At 41.7% G+C, this 27,430-nt stretch overlaps 1 long non-coding RNA gene across 1 annotated transcript; it reads left to right on the forward strand.

Annotated features, from left to right (window-relative positions):
* Positions 1-4,835: 4,835 nt before the first annotated feature.
* On the forward strand, positions 4,836-11,094 carry LOC116509631. The gene is made up of 3 exons (XR_004255520.1): positions 4,836-4,909; positions 7,377-7,445; positions 9,795-11,094. It is a non-coding gene; the product is annotated as an uncharacterized LOC116509631 (long non-coding RNA).
* The last annotated feature ends 16,336 nt before the right edge of the window (positions 11,095-27,430 follow it).

Raw genomic sequence — 27,430 nt, forward strand, 5'->3', positions numbered from 1 at the left:
AACCGCATGGAGAAAAGCACGAGTTCAAAATCGTGCCATGAATGAGCACAGAAGCACGCCGACAACAGCGCGCCGACAGAGCGCTCTCTAAACCTAACCCTAAAGGTAACCCTAAAGGTAACCCTAAAGGTAACCCTAAAGTAATCCTAACCTAACCCTAACCCTAACCCTACCTAACCTTAACCGTAATGGTGCTTCTCTCGGCACTCTTTTGTCGGCGTGCTTCTGTGCTCATTCGTTGGCACGCTGTCGATGTCGCGGTTTTATCACTGCGGTTTTGCCAGCGCACTGTTGTCGGGTGCGCATTTGTCGGGTCACGGCAAATGACAATCAGTGACCTCAGAGTGCTGCAACCATCATAAACACTTGCTGGTTGCCAAGCACCTAAATTTTGATCATATGACTGTGGGGATGCTATGATGGTTGTAAGTGTGAGGACTGGTCATAAGTCACTTTTTTCAGTGGCCCTTTTAATAGTTGTTAGAATGAATGGTTGTAAGTTGAGGACTACCCATGCACAAAGCATGGGGTTTTTTTTTTTCTTCTCCTTTTGTGTGAAGTAGGAAGGGAGATTTTGGATGCTCCAATAGATTGAACCTGTTCTCAGTTTCCCCAAAGTTGGGAAAAGTCAAGAAAATAAGTAAATCCACTTCAAACTTGGAAAATTTGGGGAATGGGAATGGAGCCATAACTATTTGGCTCTGTCGCAATCAAGAAGGTGAGACCAATGAAATATGTCACCAAGTTATCTTTGAAAATAGCCATATTAGAAATTTGTTTCAATTTCCAGAAAGATGCTGATGTTATTTGGGATCATCAAACGCATCAAAATTTTTCCATGATTCATGACGATTCCTTTTTGTGTGGTGGATCTGTAGCAAACTGGGAGTTTCATTCTGAAAATAGTAAAAAAATTTTTGAGAAAGAAGTCCTTATATTTTCTTTGTCATCATATTAAGAAGCCGAGGTGGCGCAGTGGTTAGAGTGCAGTACTGCAGGCCACTTCAGCTGACTGCTATCTGCAGTTCAGCGGTTCAAATCTCACCGGCTCAAGGTTGACTCAGCCTTCCATCCTTCCGAGGTGGGTAAATGAGACCCGTTGTTGTTGGGGGCAATATGCTGACTCTGTAAACCGCTTAGAGAGGGCTGAAAGCCCTATGAAGTGGTATATAAGTCTAACTGCTATTGCTATTGCTATATTTGATTAACTATTATACCAAAGTACTATACAGAATGCATCATCCATTCATGGATCAAATTATAATGTTTGCGTCAATGGTGAAATCTATTTTTTTGCCACCAGTTCTATGGACGTGGCTTGGGTGTGTGTGGTGTTATGTAATTGGCTGGGCGTGGCCAACTTTCCCCCACTTTTTAAAGCATTTTTTACTACCTATTCGCTGGAGCTGGTAGTAAAAAATGCTTTAAAATTGGAAAAATAAGGTTCAGAGGATAGTGCGGATCAGCTGTGAGCCAGGTGATCATCAGACCCTCTTTATTTCACTTTTTAAAGCATTTTTTCCTACCTCTGTTAGGTAGGAAAAATGCTTAAAAAGTGAAAAAAAAGATTCCATGACAATCAGCTGTGCTGCACAATCGTTGGAACCTCCCCCCGCCCACTTTTAAAAGCAATTTTACTACCTATTTGCGGTAGTTAAAAATGCTTTAAAAAGTAAAAAGATTCAGAGGATCGCGTGGCATAACTGAGTGTCACGGAGCCTTTTTTCCCCACTTTTTAAAGCTTTTTTTTACTATCAGTTCGGGTGAACCTTAACATTTTTTTGCTACCGGTTCTAGCGAACTGGTCAGAACCAGTAATAGCCATAGCAATAGCAGTTAGACTTATATACCACTTCATAGGGCTTTCAGCCCTCTCTAAGCGGTTTACAGAGTCAGCATATTGCCCCCAACAACAATCTGGGTCCTCATTTTACCCACCTCGGAAGGATGGAAGGCTGAGTCAACCCTGAGCCGGTGAGATTTGAACAGCCGAACTGCAGAACTGCAGTCAGCTGAAGTAGCCTGCAGTGCTGCATTTAACCACTGCGCCACCTCGGCTCTTGCAGTAGCATTTCACCCCTGGTTAGCGTGAAGTAGAAAGTGACTGAAGTGCTGATTTTCTAGCTTGAAGTAATTCAGGAAGCAGACAGTCTTCCCTCAAAAGAAGAGAAGAAACTAGGCTCTTGGTGAGGGAAAATGCATAAGTCCAGCACTGTCTGTTTCAAAAGAAAGAAAGAAAGAAAAAGAAAGAAAGAAAGGAAGAAGGAAGGAAGAAGGAAGGAAGGAAGGAAGGAGGAAGGAAGGAAGTAGCTAAGTCCATTTCTCCTGTTGATTCCGCACATTAATCATGGAAGTTGGACATGAGCTGGCAACATGATCTGGTCTGCAGAGCATCTATTTCCTTATAAGAGCATGTGTTTTCCTGCTTTTAACATGTTAACAAGATATAGTCTGCTTTCCTTGGATGCATCTTGATTGCAGCCAGAAGTGGGTTCCTACCAGTTCGCACCAGTTCGGTAGAACCGGTTCGTCAAATCTACTGAACTGGTTAGAAGAGGTTCCACCAGAAAGCAGGCCACACCTACAGAAGAGGTTCCCAAAATTTTTTGAAACCCCACCACTGACACACACACACAAGAGAAAGAGAAGAGAAAGAAAGGAAAAAGAAATAAAGAAAAAAGAAAAAGAAAGAAAAAGAAAGAAAAAGTGAGAGAGATGAAAGAAAAAAGGAAAAAGGGACAGAGAGACGAAAGGAAGAGAAGAGAAGAGAAAGAAAGAAAGAAAGAGAAAGAAAGAAAGAACACATGGCCGGCAAGCCACTCCCACCATGTCACCTGACCGGCAAGCCACTCCCACAAAGGAGGCCACACCCACAGAGTAGGTTCGAACATTTTTTGAAACCCACCACTGAGAGCAGCTCTGCAAATATAAACAGTTCTTCCATTTAGAGTGTTTGCTATTTCTTAACCCATCACCTTGGCACATGTTAGATTTGCACTTGCAAAGTCTTTGTGTTTGCCGAGGGCTGAACACTTGCCAGCTTGTGTGCATGCATGTATTTGTTATTTGTGTCTCTGCGTGTGCATGGGACCGTGTCAGTGAGTCATCCAAAATATCAAGGCAACTCGACTACAAGATACAATTGTTCTTCTGCAAGACACGTACCAGTGGTGGGTTTCAAAAATTTTGGAACCTACTCTGTGGGTGTGGCCTCCTTTGTGCGAGTGGCTTGCCAACCATGTGACCTGGTGGGAGTGGTTGCTGGCCATGTGTTTCTTTCTTTCTTTCTTTCTTTCTTTCTTTCTTCTTTTTCTTCTTTCTTTCTTTCTTTCTTCTCTTTCTTCGTTCCCTTTTCTTTCCTCTCTCTCTCTCTCTCTCTTTCCTTCCTTTGTCTCCATGTCCCTTTTTCTTTTTTTCTTTTTTTCTTTCATCTCTCTCTCTCTCTCTTTCTCTTCTGTCTTTTTCTTTCTTTTTTCTTTTTTATTTATTTATTTTCTTCCTTTCTCTTTTTTTCTCTCTCTCTGTGTCAGTCAGTCAGTCTGTCTGTCTGTCGTGTCTGTCTGTGTGTGTGTGTGTGTGTGTGTGTCTGTGTGTGGTGTGAGTGGTGGGTTTCAAAATTTTTTGGAACCTCTTCTGTAGGTGTGGCCTGCTTTCTGGGTCCACTGGTGGAACCTCTTCTAACCAGTTCGGTAGATTTGACGAACCGGTTCTACTGAATAGTGCGAACTGGTAGGAACCCCCTCTGACACATACCCACTTACATATTAAATACAAGTATCCCAGAAAAGTACATTTGGTTAGAAAAGAAAGAAGAAAGAGAAAGAAAAAAGAAAAAGAAAGAAAGAAAGAGAAAGAAGAAAGAGAAAGAAAGAAAGAAAGAAGAAAGAGAGAAAGAAAGAAGAAAGAAAGAAAGAAGCTAAAGTTCCTCTTTCATCTCCACGCAATTTGGAGAGAAGGAATAGACACCAATTGGGATAGAAATGTTAGATCTTGATGAGAAAAATATGAACTATTTTAACAATATACACCGAGAAAGGAAGGTAGATTTCTCCCATCAGCTGTTATTAGAGCAAAACCATTGTAGATTCATGATAGTCGAATGCCGACTACATATGCAAAAAGGTTATAAATCTCATCATGCTTCAAAAGGGTAGAAGTGATAAACCAGCCAAGCTGGGTTTTTAGTTTCACTTCTCAGCCCCTACCTATCTTGTAATTTTGCAATGAAAGATTTGGAAATTGGAACCAATTACCATAATATGTGGTGGTTTGGTAAGAACATGTTCAACATCAGACAGTTAAAAGGTTTTATTGCTATTAGGAACATGTTAATGTCCTTGATAATGTCTTCAGTTGCTTTGTAATGTCTCTTGTTGAGGTATAGAATTCTTTTATCTTACTACATTATGCAGGAACTTAAATTCAAAAGATATTTGTGGGAACATTTAGAGGAGTGCATCAATCAGTTTCAAAGAAGAGAAAATGTTCTTAGAATAGCTTATAAAAGGATAACTGTCAGGTTTTGGGGGAGCTGAACAAAGGAACCAAGGTAAAAGGCATTTTACTGTAAAAGCACGCACGCGATTCAATAAATATTCCATATAAATATAAAGGAGAAGAAAGTTCATAATTATCCAATGACTTACATATAATTTATGTAATACTTTCAAAAACACTAAGCCAGAAGAGCATTTTCTTAGATTATACTGTTCTTTTCCCTTGGAGAAATTGTCAGCAAAGATATCACTCTGAGAATGACTTGAATAAAATCTATAGGATCTTTAGCATTATGATTTTTTTTTAATAGTGAGGGGACAAAATAACATCCTGAGGAAATCTGAAGAAGATAACGGTTGACCCCATTGTCACCTCAACTTGGCCTGGGTTTCCTTCTGCCTATCTGTCAGATGTAAGCAACCAAAGGCACTCATGAATAACAAACTTTAATGTCTACCGCCTAGGTTACAAGAATCTCCTCAGGTTGCTTGCTTTCCGCTGAGAATGACCAGATAAACTTTAATGGATCTTGGGGCAGGTCAAGCTTATGCCACTTTCAATTGTGCAAGGATTCCAAGCTAGACCCTCACTTAACCCCTCCTTCCAGCCTAGCTGGCAATTTCCCAACATTACTGACTAGCTCTTATGATATCATTGGTTCTAGCTCTCTTCCTTCTCTTACTGCGAAGGAAAAAAAGAGGAGTTAAGAATAGTGCTATTGTAATTATGGGCAAGAGAATCAGCAATGGAAGCTGGCATAAGTGGATAGGATAGTCGTGGTGGCCCACCACTTGGTCCCTTTTTTAACTCTTCTCTATCAGCCACCGCTTCTTTCTTTTCTGCCTCCTTCACTCTTCATCACGTTCCCCCTCTCTCTGCCTCCCACTATTAAAATTCACTTTGTCTTTTGCTTTCCTGATTAGTAGCCTCTAATCAAGGATAGTATTTAGGTAGATGGGTAGACCTTCCCTAGCTGTTCGAGCTAGATCAGATTTAATATTAAATACATCACTGCATTTAGGACACAGGATTTCACAGATTTTTAGATATATTTTTTTTAGATTTATTTATTATTTATAGGCTGCCCTTTTCCCTGAGGGGACTCAGGGCGGCTTACAATTCACGGGAGGGGAGTGCAAGACAAAATAAGACAATACGTGAGTTAAAAAAAAATTAAAACAATAAAACGCAACTTTCATTCAACATTCGGGTGGGGCGGACTAGAATTTTTATCCCAGGCCTGACGGGATAGCCAGATCTTAAGGGCTGTGCGGAAGGTCTGGACGGTGGTGAGGGTGCGAATCTCCACGGGGAGATCGTTCCAAAGGGTCGGAGCTGCTACTGAGAAGGCTCTCCTCCGTGTAGTCGCCAGCGGCACTGACTGGCGGATGGAACTCGGGAGGCCTAATCTGTGCGATCTAATAGGTCGAAGGGAGGTAATTGGCAGGAGGCGGTCTCTCAAGTACTCAGATCCACTACCATGGAGGGCTTTATGGATGGTAAGTAGCACCTTGAAGTGCACCTGGAGATCAACAGGTAGCCAGCGCAGCTCGCGGAGGATAGGTGTTATGTGTGGTGAACCGCAGTGCGCCCACTATCACTCGCGCGGCCGCATTCTGGACTAGCTGAAGTCGCCGGATGCTCTTCAAGGGCAGCCCCACAGATCCAAATACAATCAGGAAATGGGAAAGGGGCACTAATAATCATCAGCATCCAGGTAGGATGGGTGAAAACGAAGCTCTTTCTCTCTTGCTATGTTATGGAGGAGAAACTGAAATGGTTTTTTTTTTTGGGTGGCAGAGTAACTGTTTTATCTAAGCCAAGACTGATTTTTTCCCCTCCAGTGTAGGACATTTCCAAATCTGGCTGAAGGCTTATATTCATCTGCATGCATGCTTTTGAGGCTTTAATGATCAGGGGTTCCCTCCCCCTTCAACTAATTATTTCCATATTTCTGGGTGCTTCATCCCTGGAGGTTTTAAGAAGAGACTGGACAACCCCTTGTCTGGGATGGTATAGGATTTCTTGCTTGAGCAGAGGGCTGGACTAGAAGGCCTCTAAGGAAGCGGTTCTCAACCTGTGGGTCGCGACCCCTTTGAGGGTCGAATGACCTTTTTACAGGGGTTGCCTAAGACCATCGGAACTCTTTAACTCTTTAGATCAGTGGTAGTCAACCTGGTCCCTACCGCCCACTAGTGGGCGTTCCAGCTTTCATGGTGGGCGGTATAACTCTTGCTATAACTCTGCTTTATAAATTTTATAAAGTAAAGTTACTTCCCTACTTTATAAACCACCATTACTGTGGAACCGATGGGCGGTTAGAACATTTTTCTACTAACAGAGATACAAAAGTGGGCGGTAGGTATAAAAGGTTGACTACCCCTGCTTTAGATTCTAAAGCATGCTGTGTTGCGCTATCTCTCTTGCACGCACACACCCCACCCACAAATACCCACGCAGGCACACACGCAGGGAAGTAAGAGAAACCAACATAAACAAAAATAGGGTTTATATGTGGGGGGGGGGAGGGGAGAAATTGGATTCCGGTTATTGGGTTCCAAGCCAATTGGAGCCGAGGGGCGGGTTTTTGGCATGATGGCGTTGGTTGGGGGGGTCACCACAACATGAGGAACTGAATTAAAGGGTCGCGGCATTAGGAAGGTTGAGAACCGCTGCTGTAAGGTCTCTTTCAGCTCTATTCCTGATTCAATTGCATTTTAAAAACATCAGTGTGTCATGTCTAGCTTGGTTTTCTCAATGTAAACCTGTGTGTGTGTGTGTGTGTGTGTGTTTCATATTTCTACATTGCCCATTTCAATCAGAAGAAGTGTAAAGTTGTACTATATTCAGTGATATAGTTTTTCTATTTACTTCCTTAGATTGCGATGTGACAACCTTTCTTGGATAACTCTTACTGAATATTGTGGGATTTCCCTTTGAGTAAACAGGTAAAATGGCACATTTCTGTATTTATAATCCAGTTTTAGTGGCCTAACTCTTACAGGAAAATTCATTGAAGAGCAAGAGAAACCAACATTGCAAACATTTTGTTAAAAGACACACCCACACCATTTAATTAAAAACAACTAAAATAGCAGCAACAGCAACAAAGACGCAATGAAGAATCAATAATAATAGCAATTGTTTTTAAAAGCAGCAACATTAGCAACCTCAATTAAATTTTGATGGTTTAGACTGTACAGGCAAAAAAATAAAAAAACAAAACACAAATTAGCTAGTTAGCTTTGTCTAATGGCTGAAAAGTAATGCAAGCTGTTAAAAGTATGAATAACAGTTCAGGTGATATAAGTCTATTCCTCACAAGTCTCATATTCTGTCAAATTTGTGGCACATAAAATTATCCCCACACCAGGTTTCATCAGCCTTCTTCTATTGTTGGTCTTGAGGCCAAATGGATATCCTAGCACAACCATTTTGTCTTCTCTTGTCTCAATCTGCCTGATCTGTAGATTTTAAAAATATTCTATTTTGGTGATCCTTGTTGGCCTAACGAAATACTGCTCTAAATGGAATCCAGAGACTTTTTTTTTTCACAGCACTCCAGGAGACAGAAGACTTTGTTCTGATTCATAGTCTCAATCCATTAAGTAAATTTAACTAATTTCGTTTTTATCTAGTATAGCATCTAAAATGTCTTCCACTTCATTAGCATCAAAACTATCTAGAATCATTACATTTCTTGTGTTTACTACGAGGAACTGTATTTCATCTGAGACGAGAAGGCTTCAAATACAGAGGGAGATGTTTTCCTTTTCATTGTCTAAGAATCAGTTAATCTGCCAATTTGATTGATCTCAGAACACTAATCATAAAAGTGACTGACCCCAGGTTTGAATCATTAAAATGCAGAATAACCTGGGTTCCACCACAAATCCGCGGTAGACTAAAGCGCACTCGACGAAAGCGCGTACGTGACGTCATCACAGCGCACGAAACGGCACGCTGTGAGCGGTAAATTTAAAATTAACGCGAAAACCTTACCCTAACCCCCCCAAACCTAACCCTAAACCCAACCCTAAGCCTAAACCTTAACCTAACCCTAAACCTAACCCTAACCTAACCCTTAACCTAACGCTAAACCTAACGCTAACCCTAACCTAACCCTAACCAACGCACCCCCTAACACCTAACGCTTAACGTAACCCTAAACCTAACCCTAACCCTTAACCTAACCCTAACCCTAACCTAAACCTAACCCTTACCTTTATGTGAATCGGCTTGCTTTAATTTTATTTTAATTTTAATTTAATTTATTTTTAATTTTATTTGTCGCGCTGCTGATGACGTCACGTACGTGCTTTGATCGGCGCGCTTTAGTGGACCGCGGTTTTGACAGGTCATGATATACCTGTCTATATACAATCTATTGTATGGGTGTTAGGCAAGTATAATGCATTTTTACAAATATAACATGCAAACTGCATTTTTCATAAAAATGGCTACGACAGCGAGCCTGTCGATCAGAAGGTTGGCAGTTCGGCGGTTTGAATCCCTAGCACCACATAACAGAGTGAGCGCCCGTTACTTGTCCCAGCTTCTAACCAACCTAGCAGATTGAAATCATGTAAAAATGGAAGTAGAAAAAATAGGAACCACCTTTGGTGGGAAGGTAACAACGTTCTGTGTGCCTTCGGGGACTAGTTGTGCTGGTCACATGACCACAGAGATGTCTCCGGACAGTGCTGGCTCCTCGGCTTTGAAACGGAGATGAGCACTGCCCCCTAGAGTCAGGAACGACTAGCACATATGTGCGAGGTGAACCTTTATCTTATTTTAATTGAGGAATCATAAATTTGAAGAACACAGAGATTGAACGATAACTGTTTATAGTGATCATATTAGATTGGTAGTACAAAATTTTGTATGTTTGTATTAAAATATGAAACAAACCAATTTCCCCCCAACTCAATAGGAGTCTCATGGGAGAGAGTTGGATGTAACCTTCACAGCATCAGATAAAACCTAATTTGAATATCTCAACCCCCCCTTCTCTCCTTCCATCTTAAAATTGCAAATTAATGACTTCAGTATCAAGGCAGGGTTTCTCCCTCCCTTCCTCTTTCTTAACATTGTACCTGAAGAGAGGGTAGAGAGATATCAGAATTCTTTGAATTGGCCTAAGAAAGGTGTTGCTCTAAGATGGAAAAAAAAATTTGTTCTTATTTCTTTTGCTTTTTTAATTAACTGGAAATAATGTGTTCTTAGCTTTCCTGCGGCAAATGAATATGTTAATAACATTTTACTTAATATTCACCTCTATTTTTTTTGTCTTTTAGGAAGAATATGCTGGGGAAGAAATACAAGGCTCCCACTTCCCCATTTTATACAAGTTTACTCAGAAATAATTACTACTGACTTCAATGTAGCTGCTTCTCAAGCACATATAGGATTGCAGCCGTAGTAATTTTACTTAGATATCTTTATTTCTCAATGGTTCTGCTCTTAGCCTGCAGGCATACTCGAACCTCTCTTGTCTTTAAACAGAATCATTACCATACACCCATTGGAGGAAAACTTGAAGTGATTTTCTTTTTAAAAAAAAATGTGGTGAGGGGGAGTGAGTTTAATAAGTTATTGATACTCCCTACATTTCAAGAAAGCAATAAATTTAGAGCCCGTAAGTTCATGAATTGTACACATCTGTACAGCTTCAGCAAATAAAGATTGTTACCATAGCAACGGCCACATCGTATGGAACATGCTTGTGAAAAATCAGAGCTTCATATTAAGGGAATCCGTCTGCTCCTCCCCCCCCCCCACTGTACGGAACATGAAAATTTGTTTCATTTTTCTATGCTGTGTTTTTAGCATTTGTGTGTATCTTTAATTATAGCTCTTGCTCGGGCTCCTTTGTTCTAAATTACACTCTTAGCATTTGAATTTTGCATTGTGTAATTTTAAAATCAAAAGCATATACACACGGCTTTAATGATTATGGGGAAAAATGCGGGCAGCCCAGCTACAATCTCGTTCTCTTGCGAGGGGAGTTCTGGCTGAGCATTCTCTGTGAAGAGCATCCCTTTCTTCTATTACTCATATGATTCAAAGCTTTCATTTCCAACTCCTTTCTGGTTCTCGTGGCCTACTCTGTTCTCTCTGTCAAAACATAATGGGACTTCAGTGGGAGAATCAAGCCAACGTATTCTCCGTAAATACGCACGTCCCTTAAGGAAACAGGTACCATCAAAAGAAGTAGTGAGAAATAATCACTGCTCTACGGTGTTTTAAAATTTCCTCTCTAATATGGATTGGTTTCTGTCTCTTGTTGTCTTCTTTTGTAAAGTCCACGTTGTGAAAAGCCGAGATGGTTTGGCTAGGTAACAAGGCTTGGATCTGAATTCCTCTTAATCAATCAATTCCACTTTTGTGCCTTCTGAACGTATTAGTCCTGGCATTTCTTACTAGCTTGGCTAATGAGCACGATGGCCAAGAATCCTGGATCTCTTAGACTAATAAATCTAGGAGGAAACAACTTGGTGCTTCTTCACTCCTTTATGCATCTGAAAAGCTCTAGTAGAATTGACGAGTGAGTAGATCAATACCACGTTTCCCTGAAAATAAGACAGGCTTTTATTTTCTTTTGGCCCCCAAAATAAGCGCTTGGGCTTATTTTCAGGGAGGTCTTATTGTTTTTGAGGTGCAGGAGGTGGCAAGCTTGGTCACCTCATGGCTGCTGCTGTGTTGCAATATTTTTGAGGAGGGCTTATTTTCAGGGGAGGGCTTATTTTAGCACATGTGCTCAAAAGTCCGATTGGGCTTATTGTTGTGGCCCACTAGGAGCTGTTGGAGCTGCCACCAGACTCCAACAACGAGGGGCCCTATGAGTCGGCTCTGGAGGATGTGGAGGACCCTGTACAGGGTTCCGACTCCGAGCAGGGCGCAGAGAGACTGGTTGGCCACCAGGTGGCGCTTGAGCCTTGGATCAGTGGGGAGGAGACAGTAGAGAGTGATCCAGAATCCAACTGTGAGTTGTTCCGGGATGCACGTCGTCGAACGGCTAATCGGCGTCAAGAACAACTACGTAATTACAGGAGGTAATTACGCTCAGCTGATGGTCATTAAGCTCCTCTCCCAGACTATAAAAGAGACTGCTTGTGCCACGCCCTTCTTGCAGAAGTCAACGTTTAGGACTAAAGAGAAACAAACTTGGCAGGCTGGATTGCTGCCAGAGTTTGTTCTCATTGCTGCCAAGGTTTGTGGGACTTGCTGCTTATCTGTTTGTTTATTTGGCTTTCAGCCACCGAGAGTCTGGTCTTGTTATTAAAAGACATTCCATTTTATGCTTGTCTCGGCTTTCGTTACTGGATGGAGGAGGGGGTCAGAACAGCTTATTATCCAGGGAGGTCTAATTTTCAGGGAAACAGGGTAACAATGGAATATATGCTGTTATTATCGTCAAATGATTGCAGAACTTCATCCTCAGAGGAGCCTGACAAAGATAAGGCCTACCAGGTGTAAGCTTACATGCAAACCCAATCTGAACCTTTTACTTGATATTGTAGAGCTGTCTGATCTCCTACAAATGTGTAACAAAATACACAAAACCTTTGGTAACAACATTACAAAAAAGATGCTGGGACTTTGGAAAAAAAAGTGCAAAGAAGAACAACTAAGATGATTAAGGGCATGGAGACAAAACATATGAAGAACAGTTTCAGAAATTGGGTATGGCCAGTGTAGAGAAAAGAAATAGGGGTGATATGATAGCAGTATTCCAGTATTTTAGGGGCTGCCACAAAGAAGAGGGGTCAACTTATTTTCCAAAGCACCGAAGCACGACAGGAAACAATGGAAGGAAACTAATCAAGCTTCCTAAGTGTGAGGACAATTAACCAGTGGAACAGTTTCTTCAAGAAATTGTAGGTGCTTCATCATTGTTTTTAAGAAAAACTGGACAGCCACCTGTTGTGGCCCAGCAGGAGCCGTTGGAGCTGCCACCAGACTCCGACAGTGAGGGGCCCTCTTGAGTCGGCTCTAGAGGATGTGGAGGACCCTGGACAGGGTTTCGACTCCGAGCAGGGCGCAGAGAGGCTGGTTGGCCACCAGGAGGTGCCTGAGCCTTGGACCAGTGGGGAGGAGACAAGGGCGAGTGATCCGAATGCCAGCAGTGAGTTGTTCCTGGATGCACGCCATCGAAGAGCTACTAGGTGTCAGGAACAATTACACAATTACAGGAGGTAATTGCACTCAGCTGGTGGTCATTAGGCTCCTCTCCAGACTATAAAAAGGCTACTTATGCACATGGCCCTCTTTGCAGAAGTCAACGCAGGATTGAATGTCGGAGGACAATACTGTGAGCTTGGCAGGCTGGATTGCTGCCAAGCCTTATCTGTGTTTATTGTCTGAGTTGCTGCTAAGGTCCTTATCTGTTTGTTATGCTTGGCTTTCAGCCACCGAGGTGTTGGTGTCTTGCTATTAAAGTACATTCCAGTTAAGCTTGTCTCGGCATTCGTTACTGGATGGAGGAGGGGGACAGAACATCCCCCTATTTGAAATGGTAGGTTTTCCTGCTTGAGCATCGAGTTGGACTAGAAGACCTCCAAGGTCCCTTCCAGCTCTATTCTGATTGATTGAAACTACACAATTTATAAGTAAAATAGCAATAGCAGTTAGACTTATATACTGCTTCATAGGCTTTCAGCCTCTCTAAGCGGTTTACAGAGTCAGCATATGGCCCCCACAGTCTGGGTCCTCATTTCACCCACCTCAGAAGGATGGAAGGCTGAGTCAACCTTGAGCCGGTGAGATTTTGAAACCGCTGAACTGCAGATAGCAGTCAGCTGAAGTGGCCTGCAGTACTGCACTCTACCACTGCGCCACCTCGGCTCATTAAAATGTAATTACAAACCTCACAATAATTAACATAATAGTCATCGTAACGTAAAGATAACAGGTATAAGTATCAACATAAATATGAACACAGTAAATCTGTACGAATAAATGGAGACATTAGGATAGGGACGGTAGGCACGCCGGGTGTACTTATTCACGCCCCTTACAGACCTCTTAGGAATGGGGTAAGGTCAACTGTAGCAGTCTTAGGTTAAAATTATGTGGATTTGGGGGTGTAACAGCAGAGTCAGGTAGTGTATTCCAGGCATTGACCACACTGTTGTTGAAGTCACATTTTCTGCCATCGAGTTTGGACCGGTTTACTGTATCTTGATATTTCTCCAGGATAAGTGCTATATCGATCGGCTACTTTCGGAGGTGTCCTTCAGAGATTTTCTTCCTTCCTGCCGACCTCAATAAAACCATATCGAACTTGCAACTCCAGACTGGCCCAACTATGTAATCAGATCTCTTCCCAAGGATGATAACTTCCCTCCAGCTATTTAATGAACCCAATGAATTTCTTCCTTGACCATTTGATTTTTCTGCTCGACATTGAAATACTATTGAATCCTCTTTCCAGCAGTTCTCTACCTCCTTTGGCAGATCTCCCAACTTATTTCCCTCTATGTTGCCTGTGTAATTCCCTCTCTCACCTTGTGTTTAACATTATCGTGACAGCTGTGCTTCGGTTCCTCGTAGTTATAAACATACCTGGTTCATTGAAAGAAGTCTTTCGGTACTACAGCCAGGTTGCTACAGCAGAATTGCCAACTAACTAAAACAAATACATGTTAGGCATAGACCCAACCTGTAACAACATGTAATTTAACAAGTCAATACCTTATATGCTAAGGAAAAATTAAGGAGAGAAGCAGATGTTAGCCTGGGAATGAGACCTTCTGCAGGGACAAGGAAAAATATAAGCAGTTAAATTTTTTGTTTACTTCTAATATAGTTGCAGCATGTTTTTATAAAAGATCCCAGATCGTTTTATGAAAACACACACACACACACACACACTAATATTTGAAGTCTTTTTGAGCATGTTTCTACTTGTTATTAGGATGTTAGATCTCATATTAAGATATTGGTTGAATTAGATGTCATGGAATTGGGCAACAATTAACTTTTACTGGGATTGATTGAGCCTTACATCTTCCTCTTATTTTGAGTTTGAGTTTGAGTTTATTCACTTTGTAGGCCGCCCTATTCCCCGAAGGGGACTCAGGGCGGCTGAACAAAAGCCAAGGGAGGGGAAATTACAAAAAGTTAGACAAAAACAATCAGACAATACGAACAATTTAAAAGCACAACAGAAACAGCAAATTCGGGGGGAACTCAACCCAGGCTTGCTGGGACAGCCAGGTCTTGCACGGCCATCCGGAAGGCCCGAAGGGTGGAGAGAGTCCGAATCTCCATGGGGAGCTCGTTCCAAAGGGCCGGAGCAGCCACAGAGAAGGCCCTCCTCCAAGTAGTCGCCAGCTGACATTGGCCGGCAGATGGAATACGGAGGAGGCCTAATCTGTGGGATCGAATGGGTCTGTGGGAGGTAATCGGCAGAAGGCGGTCTCTCAGTTTGGCAAAACTTGTAATGAATTGGGAATCCTGCGGTTTTCCTCTTCATTGTGACATAATTTCTCTCTCGCTGTAGAAGCATTATGTGTATATTGTGACAAAGGGAGAAGGCATGGCCCTGGATGAGTGAAGACCATTGCTAGAGAAAGATGTCTTTTAAAAACAGAATCAAGCTAGGTATTAGGTTAATTTCCTCATCTCAGTTTTCCTGAAAATTGTGATTTTCAGCCATTACATAAACCTCTATGAATATACTAAAAAAAAGGGGGCTTTGAAACATGTACATTTAAGTCGTTGAAAACTATATTACACCATTTGGAGAATTGCAAACGTGATAAATGAATATAAGAAGTGCATATCCGGTAAGTTTGAAACAGAATTTGCAAAAATCATTTTTTTTTGCACTCATTAATATCCTCCCTTTCTGACTTATAGACATTTCAGGTATCCCAGAATAAAACCTGTGTCCTCACTGATAATTTTCCATTCTTCACTTTAATAATGGAATTAACTAGTGATGATTTGCATATTAAATGATGCTTTCTAAAGCTAGTTGTCTTCCGGGCGCGATTCAAGGTACTAATTATGACCTTTAAAGCGCTCCATGCTTAGGCCCAGGATACCTGCGAGACCACCTACTGCCACCAGTAGCCTCCCACCGTCCAGTGCGATCCCACAGAGTGGGACCCTTCAGGTGCCGTTGGCCAGACAGTGGTCGGCTAGCCACCCCCAGGGGGAGAGCCTTCTCTGTGGGAGCGCCTTCCCTCTAGAATGAGCTGCCCCCGGAGCTTCGTATAATTCCTGACCTCCGGTCCTTCCAACGCGCCCTAAAAAGTTGGCTTTCCAGCAAGCCAGCCTGGCCTGAATAAAATCATAAACCATATAAAAGATACAACTAAAATAGACTATAAAACAATATAAGAACAAGGAAAAACAAAAGTAAATTAAAAGTGGAAGCGCGGTACCATTTAGAATTAAGTAGCCAATGAGGCTACCACATGAAAATCCTTAGGAGTACATAGGGCTGTTGTTTGAACCCCAACATCTGCCAAATCAGATTTACTGCTGAGTGGACAGCGAAGTAGAGGTCTTGTAGGTCACATCCAGAATAGCTAAATATAAGGCATAAGGAGATGAGGTGATAATTTCTCAGAGAAAAGTATCCTTTTTTCGATTCCTTTTTTCACAAATTATATAAATATTCTAGGTCCTTTATCTCAAGAATACAAAAGGCCATCAATATATTTTAGTAATCTATGATTATGCAACACCTTATCAGAATGCTTACCTCTAAGGAATAGAAGGATGAAAATGATGGCTACAAAGCTAACTAAGGTCTTTAGCAGCGTAGGAATACCGCACGAGATTTTTCTCAGATACGGGTCACATTCAGTCTTCTTTATTCAAACATTTATAAGAGGTCTTAGGCACAGTGGGAAACTTTACACTTGCCCTTATCACTTACAGACAGGAGGAGCTACAGAACAATTAAAACCAGATGTTGAAAATGTGCTTAAAAATATGCAGTTGAGGTTCCTGTGTGTTAGGTTGTGTGATTGACCAATCTGATATTTGCATGCGAGAGGTCACCTCGGCCATCCGCTATCTGAGCTTTTTTTATGGAAAATGAGCCAGGGGAATTTTAGATATTGTTAAGGAAAAATTAGAGAAATAAGCAATTGGGTCAGAGAAGGCGCAAAAGTGGCTGTGATTAAAGTGTCAGAGAGAAAAGTTTCAAGGTGTTAGAAGAAGTCTTATTACTTCCTAATGCAGAATGCAAATTAAAAGGCAAATCGCAGGGACTACACATGGCAATTGCCAAACCAGTATTAATTACAAACATTGATGTAGGAAAACATAAACCAAAGTTTGTACCACATCAATGTATTAAGGTAGAGGGGGAATGATGGTGGAAAGACGGAAAGTTGGAGGGTGGGGCGAAAGAAAGGGTGTATGGAAGGTCGAAAGAGGTACATTGTGGTTTCTATTTTGGGGGGGTATTATTGACAAGAGGAATGGCTGGTTTATTGTTTAATGTATATGGCCCCGGTTCTGTACAGTATATGTGTGACTATATGAAATGAAAATGGAAAATAAAACACATTTACATGAAAAAAAAAAAATAAACAAAAAAACATGTATTAAGGCAACGTTCAGAGGAAATCCAGGATTATACCACGTACACAAAAACGAGATTCATAAAGACCTAGCGGTAATAGCAGAATTTAATTCACTAGCCAATCGGGAGCCACAACTTCAGCTGAGCATAAGATTGACCCTGGAAATGCTAAGCCCATATCTCAATGTCGTTACAGAATGTCAGAAAGGTTAAGAGGGTTGGTGGAAAAAGAAATATAAGCAATGATTCAATTAGGATTGTAGAACCACTCCCACAGGGAGTTATGATTACTTCTGATATTGTGTGTAGATGTTTCAGTTGAAGGTTAAGGTGCAGGACGGGTGCAACATCAGGAGAATCTGGAGCACGCAATATTGTGCTTCTCTTTCTCTCTCTGTCCCTCTCTCTCTCTTTCTTTTTTTAAATGTAACTTCATTAAATTAAAAAAATAAAGAATAAAAATGAGCCAGAAGAAAAAGAAAAAGCAAGATAAAAATGCAGAAAAGGGGTGGGGGAAGCAAGGAAAAGAGAATAGGAGAAATAATGACTTTCAACTTTCTTTGGTACAGATATAGATAAAAATACAACAAACTCAATACTATAAAATTAACAATAGTCTGTGTTATTTCTATAATCCCACATAATCCCACCTTGTTCCTATCACCCAGCTCCTCTCACTTATGGCTGTATGACTGTAACTTTGTTGCTTGTATCCTTATGATTTATATTGATATTGTTTCCTGATTGCTTATTTGTATCCTATGACTATCATTAAGTGTTGTACCTTATGATTCTTGATGCATGCATCTTGTCTTTTTATGTACACGGAGAGCATATGCACCAAAGACAATTCCTTGTGTGTTCAATCACACTTGGCCAATAAGAATTAAATCTATCTATCTATCTATCTATCTATCTATCTATCTATCTATCTATCTATCTATCATCTATCTATCTATCATCTATCTATCTATCTATCTATCTATCTATCTATCTATCTATCTATCATCTATCTATCTATCTATCTATCTATCTATCTATCTATCTATCTATCATCTATCTATCTATCTATCTATCATCTATCTATCTATCTATCTATCTATCTATCTATCTATCTATCTATCTATCTATCTATCTATCTATCTATCTATCTATCTATCTATCTACCCACCCACCCACCCACCCACCCACCCATCTATCTATCATCTATCTATCTATCTATCTATCTATCTATCTATCTATCTATCTATCTATCTATCTATCTATCTATCCACCCACCCACCCACCCACCCACCCACCCATCTACCTACCTGCCTACCTACCTACCTACCCACCTACCTAATTGCAAGAAATTTTGAGAAGTTTTAGTCTAAAACAGTGGTTCCAAAGTGGGCGGTACCGCCCCCAGAGGGCGGTGGGATTACACTGCAACCATTGTAAATACAGAATGAGTCAGTTGCCAAGCATCCAAATTTTGATCTGACGACCATGGGGATGCTACAATGGTCATAACTGTCAAAAAATGGTCATATGTCACTTTTTCAATACCTTTTCAATGATGAAGATTTGATCGTTTGCTGCTTCATACAGAGGTTCGTTGGCTATCAAAAGGCAACTGTGTGAGACCCTTTTACAATCTTTTTTGACACTGTTGTGGAGTTTTTTGAAGACAAGAATGCCTTGCTCAGTGGTGAACTCAAAGAGATCAGGCATGACATTGCTTATTTATCACAACTATTTGCAAAGTTCAATGCAACATGATGATCTTCAAGTTTTTTGTGACCATAAAGATATGTCTGAGTGATATCTTCTTTTGATGGAAATTCCAGATTGGGTGATAAATCCATTTTCAGATACTGAGGAAGTTGGGGTAGTGGAGGAACAACTCATAAAGCTACACAATGACATTGAGCTGAAGCCAAAGTTTAAGAAATCATACCAAGAGTTTTGGTTACAGAAAGAAATTTCTGATCACTATCCTGCACTATGGAGAGTGGTTAAGAAGCTCCTTGTTGCATTTCCAACATCTTATTTGGTGGGACGTGGCTTCAGTGTGGTCATCCAACTTCTCCCCAAGCAAAGAAATCGACTCCAGATTACTGAACGTGGTGATTTAAGACTCCTGCTAAGTGACTTAAAACCAGACATTGGGAAACTGGTATCACTTCATCAAGCCCTTCCATCATATAAGAATTTACTGAACAGTGAAGTAGTTACTAAATTTTACTGAGTTTACTAAGTTACTAGTCACTAAGGTTCTTGATAAATGACTATCAGACTTTGAAAACCTGGTATCACTGGATCATGTTCAACAATTTTGTTGAATTAACATTAACTAAAATGGTTTTTAAATTGGATTCTGAATAAATGTGCAATTAATTGTTACAGTTTTGAATTTTACTATTACTATCTTCCTTCCGTCGTGCAAACCGCCCAGTCACATGACCCCCCAGCCACGCCCACCAAGCCACACCCACAGAACCGGTAGTAAAAATATTGAAGAGCCGAGGTGGTGCAGTGGTTAGGGTGCAGTACTGCAGGCCACTTCAGCTGACTGTTATCTGCAGTTCAGCGGTTCAAATCTCACCGGCTCAAGGTTGACTCAGCCTTCCATCCTTCCGAGGTGGGTGAAATGAGGACCCGGATTGTTGGGGGCAATATGCTGACTCTGTAAACCGCTTAGAGAGGGCTGAAAGCCCTATGAAGCGGTATATAAGTCTAACTGCTATTGCTATTGCTATTGCTAATTGAATTCCACCACTGGGTGGGGGCCACTGAGGATGAATTTGTAGCACCAAGGAGGTGGTGGACTGAAAAAGTTTGGGAACCACTGGTCTAAAACAATGTTCCTCAACTTGTTTCTCACTTCAGTTCCCAGAATTTCCCAGCCATTGTGCTGTCCACACATTTTAAAGTGGCCAAATTGAGAAACACTGATCTAAAATGTTAGGAAAACACTTCATATTCCATATCTACTGGAACATTAGCCTTTCTTTAATATTGTTTTGACATGCGATTGGATTTCAGGAGAAAGAAATGATTAAAGCAGAGGTGGATATATAAGAAAGATGAATAATATAAAAAACTCATTGTTATGTCAAATGAAATAACATCATATCATATCATTAGCAAACTGGCAATCGTTTACTCTCAACTCACCTGAGGAATAAATAAGATTTGATATTGCAGAGAGATTATTGCCCATAAACAACAACAACAACAACTGAGGTTTTGCTGAAGGGCAGATAAAACAAGAAGCCATCAAACCTTAAAAATTTAGTATCAAACCCATCTATGTGTTTGGCTGTCCTTTGGTTAGATAGTCTTCAATAGCAATAGAAAAAAAAATTAAGAGCTCCTCAGTTTGGCTTCTATTCATATCCAGCGTGCACTGGATTTTAAAATATAATCTGAGCACATAAAAAGAGATGTTGCTAAGCAACAGCTTCGTTCAGGTTGGTATCTCAGAATTGGGGATCTTCCCGAGAAATTTGTCACTACATAAAAGTTGGGGAGAAGGAGAAGTGTGCAGTTCATCTGAAAGAATACTTCATTGTTCTGAAACACCCCCCCCCCGGTTGCCGTCCAGGAACAAAAGCCAAAAACAAATGTAAATAAGAATACTTTTAATCAGTCCAGACTCTCGTTGGCTGCAAGGCCAAAATAAACAAAGAGCGAAGCACTCCGGCAGCAAGTCCTACAAAACTTGGCAGCAATGCAAACAAACTCTGGCAGCAATCCAGTCTGCCAAGTTTGTTTCTTGTTAATCGTTAACGTTGATTTCTGCAGAAAGGCGTGGCACAAGCAGTCTCTTTTATAATCAGGAGAGGATCTTAATGAGCATCAGCTGAGCATAATCACCTCCGGTGATTACGCAGTTGTTCTTGACGCCGAGTAGCCCTTCGACGGCGTGCATCCTGGAACAACTCACAGGTATTTTCTGGATCACTCATTCTTGTCTCCTCCCCACTGATCCAGGCCTCAGGCGCCATCTGGTGGCCAACCAGTCTCTCCGCGCCCTGCTCGGAGTCGGAACTCTGTCCAGGGTCCTCCACTTCCTCCAGGGCCGACTCACAAGACCCCTTGCCGTCGGAGTCTGGTGGCAGCTCCACCCATGTGACCGGATGGGAGTGGCTTGCCGCCCATGTGACCGGATATGAATATGCCGATGACACTTGTCAGAACCACCTTAAATTACCTCACACACAGCACTGGCATGCATAAGAATATGATGCAAACTTGTTTTTTAAAAGGCATCTTTGGTTTGCGTTAAAACAACTTCAACACACACAATGTTCTGATTGCACCACAAACGCAGTAGTCATCCTTACCTTTCACAGAGGCACTGAGTTTTATAAATATGAGCATGATAGTGTAGAATAATCATATCCAAGGAGCAGTGGTGGGTTTCAAAAAAGTTTGGAACCTCTTCTGTAGGTGTGGCCTGCTTTCTGGGTCCACTGGTGGAACCTCTTCTAACCGGTTCGGTAGATTTGATGAACCGGTTCTACCAAATAGGTGCGAACTGGTAGGAACCCACCTCTGAAGTGCAGCTTACTAACTATGGCTGGCTTTTCTATGTCATTTAAGTGTCATGGAAATCAGGGACACCAGATGATACTTTTGGGAACCCATTAGAGAAAGAAGTTCAAAACAAACTGTTAAGTCTGCTTGGACAAATTCTCGTGACATCCACTCAGCGAAGTTCTCACTCCACCTTAGAATAGCTGTGGGAATTGGTCCTCTCATCTGAACCTAGGAAGAAAAGATGCTCTCACATGAACAGGCTTGATCTTCTAAGCCAGTGTTTCTCAACCTTGGCAACTTGAAGATGTCCAGACTTCAACTCCCAGAATTCCCCAGCCAGGAATGCTGGCTGGGGAATTCTGGGAGTTGAAGTCCAGACATCTTCAAGTGGCCAAGGTTGAGAAACACTGTTCTAAGCACATGGAACTGTGGCCTTGAAAGAGGCAGGATGTGGTCGGTAAAGCCATAAATTGCAGGGAAGACTGAGAAGTAATGAAAGAAAACAATATGAGGAAAGTCTACAGCAAAGCCAGGGAATCAAGCACATCTTACAGAATAATACAGAGTAACAGAATTGGGACCTTGGAGGTCTTCTAGTCCAACCCTCTGCTCAAGCAGGAAGCCCTACACCATTTCAGACAATGGTGGCCCAATCTCTTCATACAAACCTCCAGTGCTGGAGCATTCACAACTTCTGGAGGTAAGCTGTTCCACTGATTAATTGTTCTAAGTATCAGGATTTTTTTTAAAAAATTTGAGGTTGCTTCTCTCCTTGATGAGTTGGGGGTTGATGAGTTCCCTTCCCCTCTCAACAGGTGTGGTTGTTGGTCATTTTAAATGTCTATTTTGTACTTGTATTAAGTTGTTCGCCGCCCTGAGTCCCTTTTTGGGAATAGGGCGGCATATAAATAAAATAAAACTTAAACTAACTTAAACTTAAACTTGATAACTTTCCATTCTTTGCTTCTTATCCTGCCTATTGGAGAATAGGTTGACTGCCTTTTCTTTGTGGTAAGCCCTGAGGTATTGGATATTACTGCTATCTTGTCACCCCCTAATCCTTCTTTTCATTAAACTAGACAACTCCTATCCCAGAAACCAAAGGAGACTTGCTTACTCTTCCATACAGTCAAATGCTGGCCTAAAGCTGGCTCACTTCTTTCTGTGTGAATGGATTGTTAAATGAAGCCACTCCCCCGGCAAATTCCAGCCATTTAAAGCATTTTTAAAAAAATGAAAGCCAGGTATTTTGATAGCAGATTTCCAGTTTTATTGCCCCTTTGCTCAGGCACCCTCTGCGAACCCAGCCTCTTTAAAGAATAACACATTACATTTCACCACAGCATTACATAAATACAAATGAAAATGCAACTTTGCCATAAAACTGTCACCAAGGTTTCACCTCTTTCTCTTTTTTTTTGCTAACAGGTATTCATTCAGTTGAGAAGATGGAGAAAAGTAGTAATAAAATCCAACAGAGAGGCAGCCATGGATGAGAAGTTAATCTTAACAATCTCTCTCTCTCTCTCTCTCTCTCTTTCTCTCTCTCACTCTTTCTCTCTCTCTCTCTCTCTCTCTCACTCTCACTCTCACTCTCTCACTCTCTCTCACTGGCTTCCTATTGTTCTCCGAACGCGCTTCAAGGTGCTAGTCATTACTATGTTAAAAAGTTTGTCTCCCCCTCCCCCTTGGATTGTGAGCCGCCCTGAGTCCCCCCAGGGAAAAGGGTGGCATATAAATAAACTTCTATCTATCTATCTATCTATCTATCTATCTATCTATCTATCTATCTATCTATCTATCTACTTTTAAAGCCCTACATGGCTTAGGACCTGGATATCTGAGAGACCGCCTCCTGCCACATACCTCCCAACGACCAATAAGATCTCACAGGTTGGGCCTTCTCCGGGTGCCGTCGACCGGACAATGCCGGCTGGCGACCCCCCGGGGGAGGGCCTTCTCTGTAGCTGCCCCGTCCCTGTGGAACGATCTACCTGTAGAGATCCGGAGCCTTCCCACTCTCTCGGCCTTCCGAAAAGCCACTAAAACCTGGCTGTTCCGGCAGGCCTGGGGCTGTTGAACAAGGTCCAGCCCCACTTAAACGGAATGTATGGTGTGTTGTTTTTTAAATTATATTTCTCTTTATTTTTTAACTTTTATCTTGTTTCTGTAAGCCGCCCAGAGTCCTACGGGATTGGGCGGCATACAAATTTATTAAATTGCTAAATTGTTAAATTGCTCTCTCTCTCCATCCATCCACCAGCCAATGCCATCTGGCTACGACCCAGGGGAGGGCCTTCTCTGTTGCAGCTCCGGCCCTTTGGAACGAACTCCCCGCGGAGATTCGGACCCTCACCTCTCTCCTGGCTTTCCGAAAAGCCGTTAAGACCTGGCTGTGCCGGCAGGCCTGGGGTTGATGAGCTCCCTTCTCCTCTCGACAGGTGTGGTTGTTGGTTATTTTAAATGTCTATTTTGTATTGCATGTTCGCCTTCCCGTTGGAGTTGTTCGCCGCCCTGAGTCCCTTTCAGGGAATAGGGCGGCATATAAATAAAATGAAACTTCAAACTTCAAACTTCAAACTTCAAATTTCTCTCTCTCTCTCTCTCTCTCTCTCTCTCTCTCTCTCTCTCTCTCTCTCTCACACACACACACACACACACACACACACACACACACACACTTTTGTCAACTGACCAGAGCTCACAGATGTGCAACTAATTACAATTCTGAAGCTTCTTGCTTGGTGAAGGGTGGTGGGGGAGGCAGCAGTTGGCAAAGCAATATTCTTGTGTGATTTGCCTTGCCAATTCATCTTCTGAAACAATTACGGAGTGCAAATATTTACGAGTCACCGTATAGGTTGTAATTTTATTTTCAAAACAAACATTGTCTTATACATTGCGTTTTTTTAATGTTCTGCTGGGAAAGGCCTTTTGGGGATGGTAGAGGTTAGGGGGGCGGTCTTCTAAATTTAGGCAATGAGATTCCAGGAGAGAAGAGTATTCTTTGATTCAGATGTAAAGGGGAACTTTAGATGATTTTTACAGGCTTTGTGTGAACCTGTAAAATGGGGCTTACAGGAGAACATGGTTAAAAGGAAGCAAGCGTGGATTATCCTGACACTGAACCCTGTCTTTGGGAACATTTATCAATACTTAAGAAGCATTCCTGAAACTCAAAATGCAGAGCTTCTGACCTGGGATTTTTTTGTGGGTAGATACCAGTGGTGGGATTCAGCCAGTTTGCACCTATCCGGGAGAACCGGTTGGTAACTTTCTAAGCAGCTCAGAGAACCGATTGTTGGAAGAAATCTCCTTTTGTTTTTTTCCCCACTTTACAGGGCTAATCCTGTAAGGAAGGCAGGAAGGAAACATTCTGGTGTTGTTTCTAGCCTCATCTTTGTTGATCTGCTTACAGAAACTGCCTCTCCAGTTAACCCTTATTACCATTGTAACAACTAAGGCGAAGCGCCCATCGACCTGAGTGACCTTGAGTTGGCCACGCCCACCCAGTTACATGACCACCGAGCCCCACCTACCCAGATGGTCATTAGGGCAGAGAACCGGTTGTTAAATTATTTGAATCCCACCACTGGTAGATACTAATAAGAGTCATTTAATCTTTATGTCACAGTGTGGTCTCTAATAAAAGAGTCTTTTGGTTTCAGTTTAGGAAAGGGCCAATTTCAACTCCCAGAAGAGATATTACACAATGCCCAACCTTCATGCTTAACTGATAGCCTCTGCCAGTGCTGGGCTATTTATTGGTGTGACGTGAGCACTCAGAAGTCCAAAATTGCTATTTACAGCTTCAATTTTCTGTAGACCTGGGTTTTCCCCATCTTGGTAACTTTAAGACAAGTGAACTCCAACTCCCAGAATTCCCCACCCAGCCATGTTGTAAAGCAGAGTTGGGGAACTATGGCTCCTTTATGACTTGTGGACTTCAATCCCCAGAATTCCCGAGGCAGCATGGCTGGCTTAGGAATTTTGGGAGTTGAAGTCCACAAGTCACAAAAAGGACCATAGTTTCCCAGCTCTGTCCTTCCTATCAAATTCGGGGCTTTAGCAAATACTGTATCGATAGTTTATTTTCTTTGCATTTGTCACCATATATTGGGTGATCTGCTCTGTGCTTGTTTTTCTTGTGCTTGGTATATTTTTTGATCAGAAGTGCACTTGATCTTTTGTAGATGCTTTAAATAGTTTTACATAGCCTCCTGGCTGCTCTATGAGCTACATTTATTTTGCTCTCAGCAGGTATTAGTATATGGGTGGTGTGTGTGGGATGGGAGGGAATATCTGTCTGTCCAGCTGTTATTTCTTTCGTCTGCTGTCTGTCTGTCTATCATCTATCTATCATCTATCTATCATCTATCTATCATCTATCTATCATCTATCTATCATCTATCTATCTATCTGTCTATCTATCTATCTATCTATCTATCTATCTATCTATCTATCTATCTATCTATCTATCTATCTATCTATCTATCATCTATCTATAGAGCCGAGGTGGCGCAGTAGTTAAAGTGCTGTACTGCAGCCACTTCAGCTGACTGTTATCTGGAGTTCAGCGGTTCAAATCTCACCGGCTCAAGGTTGACTCAGCCTTCCATCCTTCCGAGGTGGGTGAAATGAGGACCCAGACTGTGGGGGCGATATGCTGACTGTGTAAACCGCTTAGAGAGGGCTGAAAGCCCTATGAAGCGGTATATAAGTCTAACTGCTATTGCTATTGCTATTGCTGTTGCTATCTATCTATCTATCTATCTATCTATCTATCTATCTATCTATCTATCTATCTATCTATCTATCTATCTATCTATCTATCTATCTATCTGCCTACCTGCCTACCTGCCTACCTGCCTACCTGCCTACCTGCCTACCTGCCTACCTGCCTACCTGCCTACCTGCCTACCTGCCTACCTGCCTACCTGCCTACCTGCCTACCTGCCTACCTGCCTACCTGTCTATCTGTCTATCTATCTATCCTCTCTCACAGACACACATCTCTGTCTTTCTCTAACCTATCATCCCTCACCCATAAATTAGCCTTGCCTTTATCACTGCTTTTTATGCAAATAGTTATTTCAATGTATGTATGTATGTATGTATGTATGTATGTATGTATGTATGTATGCATGCATGCATGCCATCAGAATGAGATTTTCATTGATTTAGAACCCCAAAAGCTACCAGTCAGATATGCTATTCCTCCTATTCCAAATAAAAAGGCTAATAGAATCAATACTTATCCAGAAAAGCAACTAATACCTAACATTTGGAGTTGCTTTCCTTCTCTTCTTTGTGATTTTACTTCTCCCATTTATTGTCTAGCGTTTCGGTGTGAAAACAGCAAGGGGATGGGGAATGATTGTCTAGGCACACATTGAATGCACTGTGCTGTTCCTCTTCCTGAAACATTTCAATTAAAGTGGCTTCTGAAAAAGATGGTGCAAAATGCAGCCATTTCATGAGTTGCTGGAGTCAATAGAAACGGAAACCAAAGGCAACCCCAGCACGTAATGGATGACAGGCCAGGAATTCCATATCCATCAAGTGCACTATTGAAATTATTTTCTTTGGGGAACAAGCTATGAAGAGCAGCCAGCGATGTTCAGAATGAGGACACAAGCCCTTGTTTTGCTTAATTCGAAGTTTGAGAAGGAAGGATAGCTGCCAAAAAGTGATTCTAAAAAAATCCCTGCTCTTCTCAAAACAGTATCTTGTTCATATGGCTCTAAATATATTTACTTTCCTCTATTTTTTCCAGGAGGCTGCTGAAAATTCCTTGGCATACAAGGGTATTTTTTTGCGAACCATCCATAGCTGTGTTATGGAAGGAACAAAAAT

Source organism: Thamnophis elegans, chromosome 5, assembly GCF_009769535.1.
Source record: "Thamnophis elegans isolate rThaEle1 chromosome 5, rThaEle1.pri, whole genome shotgun sequence".
In the NCBI taxonomy this organism is placed as follows: Eukaryota; Metazoa; Chordata; class Lepidosauria; order Squamata; family Colubridae; genus Thamnophis; species Thamnophis elegans.